A 9,153-nucleotide genomic window follows, 5' to 3' on the forward strand; every position below is an offset into this window, starting at 1 on the left:
GGGGTTGATTTGTTTGAAGGACCAAATTTAAAGCCAGGTAATCAGGAGTTGGAAAAGAATTCCTTGGTTTCTGAAAGCGACCAGGATGGAGTGTGTGAGTTGAGAACAGAGAGGATACTGAGGAAAACTTGCCACCGTGATAGAAAAGAAGTAAGGCAACAGCAACTGGTGAGTCAGAGCCATCTCCCACAATGGGACGCCCCTATATTGCAACAGAAAGGACTCCTTGAAAGAATTGCTCCCAACTTGGTAACATTAGGAAGTAAAAGCTAGTGGTTCCAAACATCTGAAATTTCCTTAAGTTCTAATCTGGAGAGTACACAAACAAGAAAATTTTACAGTGATATAAAATGGACAATGAAGTCATACAATTTCGGAATTCAATTAACATTAAATTAAATTAAATACAATTGAATGATGGGTGTTATTTATATTTTAATTAAGGTAATCTTAAGAAGAAGAAAAGATTTCTCAAAATGTTGCTTGAAGTAATGGAAGAAGTGAAGAACTGTGTGAGTACTATTTTTTCACAATTTGGCTCCATAATCACTGAATAACTCTTTTTCCAATACCTTTATTTATTTCTTTGCAATGCTAATTTGACTTAACAAGGAGCTGTGACCCTAGGTTTGGATTGGCAGTGAAACATGTAAGCCCACAGACTTCACCCAATCCAGGTTTGTTTCCTTTAAGAAAGTGCATAGGGCGAGAACCCTGCTCTGACCGGTGGAGTCGCCGGCTCGCTGGGTCTCCGGGTCTCTGAGGTTGCATGGGTCCTCTCTGCAGGCCACCGGCTCTCTGAGGACCCTTTCCTGAGAAGGCAGGCCTGGGTCCACAGCCGTGGCCTCCATTGCCTGGGAAGCCACAGTGCTATCCACATTAGTAAAGATGGCCTCCAAGGGGATGGCCACGTGGTGGAGGCCTGGGGCAGGGTGGCCCGCATCTCCAGGGGCAGATCTTCTGGTTTCCTCTGTCCATTCCGTTTGCAGAGTAAGTACCCACTCAGGGACCTGCTATTAGTTACCCCCTCCCTCCCCACTTGAAAAAAAAAGAAAAAAAAAAAGGGGGAAAGAAGAAAAAGAGAAAAGAAAAGAAATAAAGTACACAGTTCAGGTAAAAACAACCTTTTCAGAAGAGCCTAGCAAAGGTCTCCCAGGATGACATTCTGATCTCCCCAAGTCAGGCAGCACCTGGGACACGTGGTCATGATGGATGAGGCTGAGTTGTCTGAGACCTTCTCAGCTCAGAACAGCCCACAGGTCATGGCCCCTTAAGGTTTTCTGCTTTGTTAGTCACATTGCCTCCCGACTTTCATCCCAGGTACATGCTGCTAGCCCTCATTCTCCTGCGTCTAAGCCTTATAAACCAAAAATAAAATTCTAAGCCCCTCTTCCCCAACACCACCACCAGCAGCCATCTGAGGGACCCCTACTCTTGGCCAAGGGCATTCCGAAGTTAACCTGAAAAACTAGTTCAGGCTGTGATGGGAAGGGGGGTCCGACATGCCTCATTATTCTCTCTTCCCTTTTGGAATTCAGGCACAGCTGACCGGCGTTAACATTAAAACAGATCATAAGGCTGACAAAACAGACTCTTTGTAGCAATAAGATACAAAATTTTAGTATAGCATCAAATGACAGATAGAAGGCCCTGAAAGAAATTGAAGTAGTTTACCCCACGTGATGTTTCTTTGCTGTGTCTTGAAATGGTTCTGCAAAGCTGTCTCTTGGAGGAGAAATCTATATTCTGAAGAGAATCCTCTTCCTTTTCTGGGCCTTTTTCCTGATCCAGGAGAGTGTCAGCTCTGATAAGAAACATTTACAATCTATTCTTTCTGAAGCCTGCTACCTGGAGGCCTCCTCTGCCTAATGGAAACTCTGGTCTCCATAACACCTTATTTTAAACCCAGACATTCCTTCTATTAATTCTAGATCTTTAGAAAATGTCTTTCTCAATCAGTTGTGAATCAGAAAAATCATTGAATCTACCTATGACCTGGAAGCATTCTCTGCAGCCCTCACTTTGAGTTGTCCGGCCTATCCTAACTGAACCAATATACTCTCATTTGTATTGATTTATGTCTTACGTCTCCCTAAAATGTATAAAACCAAGCTGTAGTCCAGTTACCTTGGGCACATGTTCTCAGGACCTCCTGAGGGCTGTGTTACAGGCCTTTGGTCACTCATGTTTGGCTCAGAGTAAATCTTTTCAAATATTTTACAGAGTTTGCAACCTCTGTCTCCTGGGTTCAATCAATTCTCCTGCCTCAGCCTGCCAAGCAGCTGGGATTACAGGCCTGTGCCACCACACCCAACTAATTTTTGTAGTTTTAGCAGAGATGGGGTTTCACCATGTTGACCAGGCTGGTTTTGAACTCCTGACCTCAGTGATGTGCCTGCCTCAGGCTTCCAAAGTGCTGGGATTACAGACGTGAGCCACAATGTCTGGCCAGAGTTTGATTCTTTTTGTCAAAAATTGTACAAATATCTCTTCAAGACTTTGCTTTCAATTCTTTTGGGTATATGCCCAGAAGTAAAATTGCTGGATCATATGAAAATTCTGTTTTTAAGCGTTTTTTAAAATTATTTTTTGTTTTAGATGGAGTCTCCTTCTGTCCCCCAGGCTGGAGTGCAATGGCACGATCTCGGCTCACTGCAACCTCTGCCTCTCAGGTTCAAGTGATTCTCCTGCCTCAGCCTTCTGAGTAGCTGGGACTACAGGTGCCCACTACCACGCCTGGCTAATTTTTGTATTTTTAGTAGAGACGGGGTTTCACCATATTGGACAGGCTGGTCTCGAACTCCTGTCCTTGTGATCCACCCACCTTGGCCTCCCAAAGTGCCGGGATTACAGGTATGAGCCACCGTGCCTGGCCTCTAGTTTTAAGTTTTTGAGAAGTTGTCATATTGTTTTCCACAGTGGCTGCACCAACAGTGCATTCTCTCACCGACAGTGCACAAGAGTTCCAACTTCTGCACAGCCTCACCAGCACACTTATTTTGGGGGTTTTTGTTTGTTTGTTTGTTTAATAGTAGTCATATTAATGGATATGAGGTGGTATCTCAGTGTAGTTTTGATTTGCATTTTCCTAATTGGTAATGTTAATTAGGCATTTTTTATGAACCTGTTGGCCACTTGTATATCATATTTAGAGAAAATGTTTATTCAAATTATTTACCCAGTTTTTAATTGGGTTGCTCATTTTTGTTGTGGATTTTGCTCTGTGGTTTAATTTGCTTTTCTATTTTGTTTATTTTAGCTTTCTATCTTTCATATCATTTTTAATTCCTTAAAATTAATTCAAAATAACTTATTTTCTGACGAGCACATTTAAGATTACAGATTGTCTTTGGAGTATAGCTTTTTCTCCTCTCTGTAGACTTTGGTATAAAATGTTAGTCATTTTTATTGCATTTTAAATAGTTTAAAACTCAGTTTTGATGATTGTTCTTCCAATTCTTCCAAGGATTATCTATCAATGTATTTCACGGTCTCTATAGCAAGTCATTGTTTGCTTTCTTGCCTGCTTTTTGTTTGCTTGTTTCTGAATTAGGGAATAAAATTCTTTGATCATCTTCTTCTGTTATGTTGATTATAAGAAGAGAATGTCGACAGTAAAATCAATGTAAGATGTGTTAAAGTTTCATTTGTGGCCATATACATGAGTATTTTTGGTAAATACAGACTTTTTATTCAAGTAATATGAGTGTATGTAAACATCTTTTAAATCAAGTGTCCTGCTCATATTTTGACCTTTTAAAAGTGCTTTCTCAATGCTGTAATTTAACATTCAATATCATCTTGTATGTCATTGATATCATACTTCCTAATTTGTTTGTGTACATTTTCCGGGTCTCTTTACCTTGCTCATCCCTGTATTTTTGACCTTCTTGAATTTATCTTGTTTTAAATGTGTTTTTAGACCACTCTGATTGTCTCGATTTTAATAAGAAAATTCTATTTTGTATAACAACTGATATAGTTGATATTATTCCTGGTTTACTTCGTGTAAATTATTCATTTACTTTGCTGTAGAAGTATTACAGTATGGTAGTAAAAGTGCAGATTCTGGAACCATGTAACCTTGGCTAAAATTTCAGTTACTACTTATAAGCTGGGCACATTTTTTAACATCTTTTGCTTCAGTTTTCTCATCTGTAAAATATGTGGTACCACTCCTGTGAAGTTTTAGTAAGAATTAAATGAATTAATGTGGTAAAATACTGTATACCTTTTGGCTACCCTTGTTATTTACTATGGCTTTCTTTTCCATATTTTGCTAACTTGATCAATAAATCTTATTTTTTCTTTTTCCAATTAGGAGCCTATAATACTTTGAAATATATATTTGCTCCTCAACCGTGTTTCCAAGCATACAATTCCTAAAATCCTTAGAATCTACAAAGTGATGTCTTTGTGTGTGCTAGTGAGTTGACTGGTGGCTGGCAGCTCCTAGTTCGCTTCAGGGCTGGTCACCAGAAAGACCAAAGTGGGATTAGAGGCTTGGGACTTTCAGCCCCTCCAAACTGCAGAGGGTTGAAGGTTGGGCTGATCACCAATGGCCAGTGATTTAATCAATCATTTCTACATAATGGAGCTTCCATAAAAACCCAACGGAGTGGCATTGGGAGGGCTTCCAGATAGCCGAACACTGTCTCTCAAGCTGGTTCACCCGGAGAGAGTATGGAAGCTCTGTGCCCCTTCCCCATACCTTGCCCTATGCATCTTTTCATCTGTATCTTTTGTAATATTCTTTAAGGTACCTTCAATATACCTTGACATGTTTTCCTGAGTTTTATGAGCCAATAGACATGTTTTCCTGAGTTTTATGAGCCAATAGACATGTTTTCTTGAGTTTTATGAGCCACTCTAGCAAATCAATTAGACCCAAGGAGGGGGTCACAGGTACCCACAGTATATAGCCAGTAGGTCAGAAGCACAGGCCACAACCTGGGGCTTATGATTGGCGTAGAAAGGAGGCAGTCTCATGGGACTGAGTCCTCACCTTGTGGGTCTCACGCTTTCACCAGGTAGACAGTGATGGAACTGAACTGAATTGGAGGACACCTCGCTGGTGTCCACTGCATGATTGATTGCTTGCTTGGTGTATGAGGAGTATCCCCTACTCCCACTCCCTCACACACACATTTGATCACAGAAGTCTATGTGTTTTGTGGGGTGAGAGCAGAAGAAAAATGGTTGTGTTTCTTCCGCTCAGAAAATCCTACTGTGTTTTTTTCTAATAATTGTTATGTCGGTTTTCACAGAGTTCAGAAGAATTTATTTAAAACAAAAACTAAAGTTAACCACATCTCAACATACCATTTCCCATTGCTTCTTACCCCATCTCATCAAATGCACTTTTTAAATATTTATATTTACTCCCTCTGCTCTGCTTCCCAGACATACACCATGTACTAAGATATAGACTTTGGAATACTTTTTCTACCTCTTTCCATCAACCAGTATGTAGATTTTGCTTATGGTTGTAAACCAATATGATAATTTTCCTTACTGTATATTTCTTATATTTTAAGAATTCTTAGTTATAACTTATATTGCACATCAACAAACTTCTTACACTATTTAAGCTTAAATATATGTATTTTATATGTGCATACATACTTAAAATTTGAAGACATATATGTTCACTACTCATCCTGTTTTACCCTATTTCTTCTATCTAGAGGTTTTTGTTATGGCTTATTTATAATTTGGCTAGAGGAGTCCTTCTTTTTTTTTTTGAGACTGAATCTCACTCTGTCGCCCAGGCTGGAGTACAGTGCCACAATCTTGGCTCACTGCTAGCTCTACCTCTTGGGTTCATGCCATTCTCCTGTGTCAGCCTCCCGAGTATAGCTGGGATTACAGGTGCCTACCACCACGCCCAGCTAATTTTTTTGTATTTTTAGTAGAGACGGTGTTTCATTGTGTTTGCCAGGATGGTCTCGATCTCCTGACCCCATGATCCACCCGCATCAGCCTCCCAAAGTGCTGGGATTACAGGCATGAGCCACTGCGCCCAGCTAGAGTTCTTCTAAAGAATTTTTATCAAGCAGTATTAATTCATATGTTCATACAGCAATAATTTCCAAAGTTAAGAAATTTGGAAGGTTCCACCAAAGTCCATGGAACATTCTTACATAAGGTCGTTATTTAATGTCAATATGCACTGTAGCAAGTCAAACGAAATGCAGGTAAGCATTGGAGTAAGAGAGCACTCCCATGTGGGTTTCCCAGGGTCTTTTATTCGCCCATTAACCATTTTCAGTCTCCAGATTAAACCACCAAGATCTGTTCAAAGAATCTTAGCTTTATAATATCTCAAAGCATAAATTCCCAGAGATATTTTCATGCTCCTCTGGCCACACAATCAAGCCATAACCAGGACAGAAAGGTGTAGAAAAAGGTCAAGAGATAAATGTTAAACCATCTAAAGGCAACAGATGAAGGATAAACAGACAGGAAATCTGATAAAAGGGATAATATACTAGTCCATTCTTGCACTGCTGTAAAGAAATACCTGAGACTGGGTAATGTATAAAGAAAAGAGATTTAATTGACCCATGGTTCTGCAAACTGTACAGGAAGCGTGGGAACATCTGCTTCTGGGCAGGGGAGGCCTTAAGGAGCTTTTACTCATGGTGGAAGTCAGAGCCGGATCAGGCGTCTTACATGGCAAGAGTAGGACCAAGAGAGGGAGGAGGAGGTGCTACACAATTTTAAACAACCAGATCTCCGGAGAACTCACTCACTATACAGTGCCAAAGGGGGATGGTGCTAAACCATTAATGAGAACTCTGCCCCCATGATTCAATCACCTCCCACCAGGCCCCTTCTCCAACATCAGGGATTACAATTCGATATGAGATTTGGATGGTGACATGGGTCCAAACCACATCAGATAATGCTGTGAAAAGTACGCTTCTATGGGAGATATCTCCTGTTTAGAGTATGTTCAAATTAATATCCAATGAATGATTCTAGAAAACAAATTCAGATTTTTATTACTGTGCAATTTTTGAACATAAAGAAGCAATTTTCATTTATTGGACATAGTATATGAGTAAATCTGGTGTGTGCCTCTTTTCTCTAAATATTGACTCCCAGAAGAAGTGCAAGTAAGGCTATGAATATCCCTGCAGGCTTAAAGGGTATCCAGTAGACTTCAGTTGAAATGTTCACAAACAATTAGGTTATTGAAATCAAGCCTGAGGGAGCTCCGTGGTTTATAGCTTTGCCCCAATGCCACTGTGAATCTACTACAGCAGTGAATCTCTATTTTGTCCTTATACTACCATATTATTCACAAGTAAATTTACAAATACATGTAGTTTTCTAGAGCCCACACAGCTATTAAGTAAAAAAGAAGTTCAAGCCACTGACAGTTCCTTTAGGCAACATTTCCTTAGTCTACAGTGAGCCCTGAACATGGAGTCACCAGCATTTTCTTGTGTGCAGTGTGAATTTCTCTTTTAGCACCTGGACAATGCTTGTTTGCCTAAAAGAATTACACAACCTTGATAACAGTTTTTTGCTAATCCAATTTATGTCTAACTCCTGGGGATAAATGATTACTTGCTTTAGATGGCAAGTACTCCAGTTCTGATATGGTTTGGATCTGTGTCCCCACCACATCTCATGTCAAATTGTAATCCCCAGCGTTGGAGGTAGGGCCTAGTGGGAGATGATTTGATGATCATGGAGGTGGTTTCTCACGAATGGTTTAACACCATCCCTCTTGGTCCTGATTCCTGCTGATCTTGCGACAGTGAATTCTTATGAAATCCACCTCCCCACTCCATTTCTTGTTCCTACAGCCACCATGTGATAAACCACACTCTCTCTTTGCTTTCTGTCATGATTGGAAGCTTCCTGAGGTCTTTCCAGAAGCTGAAGCCACTATGCTTACTGTACAGCCTGTGGAACCATGAGCTAATTAAACGTATTTTCTTTATAAATTACTCAGTCTCAGGTATTAGGTTGGTGCAAAAGTAATTGCAGGTAGGGCATGGTGCCTCATGCCTATAATTCCAGCATTTTGGGAGGCAAAGGCAGGTGGATCACCTGAGGTCAGGAGTTTGAGACCAGCCTTGCCAACATGGTGAAACCCCGTCTCTATTAAAAATACAAAAAATTAGCCGAACATGGTGGCAGGCACCTGTAATCCCAGCTACTTGGGAGGCTGAGGTAGGAGAATGGTTTGAACCCAGGAGGCGGAGGATGCAGTGAGCTGAGCTCCTGGCACTGCACTCTAGCCTGAGCAACAGAGCAAGACTCCATCTCAAAAAAAAAATAGTAATTGCAGTTTTTGCCATTAAAAGTAATGGCAAAAATCGCGACTACTTTTGCAGCAACCTAATACTTCTTTATAGCAACGTGATAACAGACTAATACAATTTCTGAAACTACAAAAAGAAGACTTTCACCACAATTTTTAGCTTTCTAAAGGAATACAAATTAAATCAGTATAAGTTCAATCAATGTGAATCAAGTAATTAGGTCAGGTTTGTTCGGCTCACATATACCCCTTGCATTATGCCATTCTTTCCACACTATAAAGAAATATCTGAGGCTGGGTAATTTATTTTTAAAAAGCTTTAATTGGCTCATGTTTCTGCAGGCTGTACAAGCACGGTGCCAGCATCTTCTCAGCTTCTGGAGGGGCCTCAGGGAACTTCTACTCATGGTGGAAGGCAGAGTGGGAACAGGCACATCACACAGCCAGCACAGGAGCAAGAGGTTACAGGGGAAGGTGCTACACACTTTTGAACAACGAGATCTCCTAAGAACTCACTATGTCCAGGACAGCACCAAACCATGAGGGATCACCCCCATGACCCAAACACCTCCCACCAGGCCCCACCTTCAATGCTGGGGATTCCACCTTGACATGAGATTTGGAGGGGACATCCAACTATATCACTCATGAAAATCTGATGAAAGCTTCAGACTCTTTGACCATGAAGATTCACGTTCTCATTTTTATGTGCGTGCATACAATCTCTACGGGTTCTTATAATCCCCGAAGCCCATTTATGAGCCAGTCATGTTTATAGAATCCCAGGATAACTGAATTTTCCCTGAAGATTCTAGTGTCCATGTACGGTCATACTTATCCTGCACCTAAAATTTAGGAAGATTTTTTTTTTT

At 40.6% G+C, this 9,153-nt stretch overlaps 1 pseudogene; it reads right to left on the minus strand.

The window, feature by feature from the left end:
* Nucleotides 1-688: 688 nt before the first annotated feature.
* The window catches only part of LOC105521335, an 11,913-nt pseudogene continuing 3,448 nt past the window's right edge, over nt 689-9,153 (minus strand).

This window comes from Colobus angolensis, unplaced genomic scaffold (genome assembly GCF_000951035.1).
Source record: "Colobus angolensis palliatus isolate OR3802 unplaced genomic scaffold, Cang.pa_1.0 Scaffold11, whole genome shotgun sequence".
Taxonomy (NCBI): Eukaryota; Metazoa; Chordata; class Mammalia; order Primates; family Cercopithecidae; genus Colobus; species Colobus angolensis.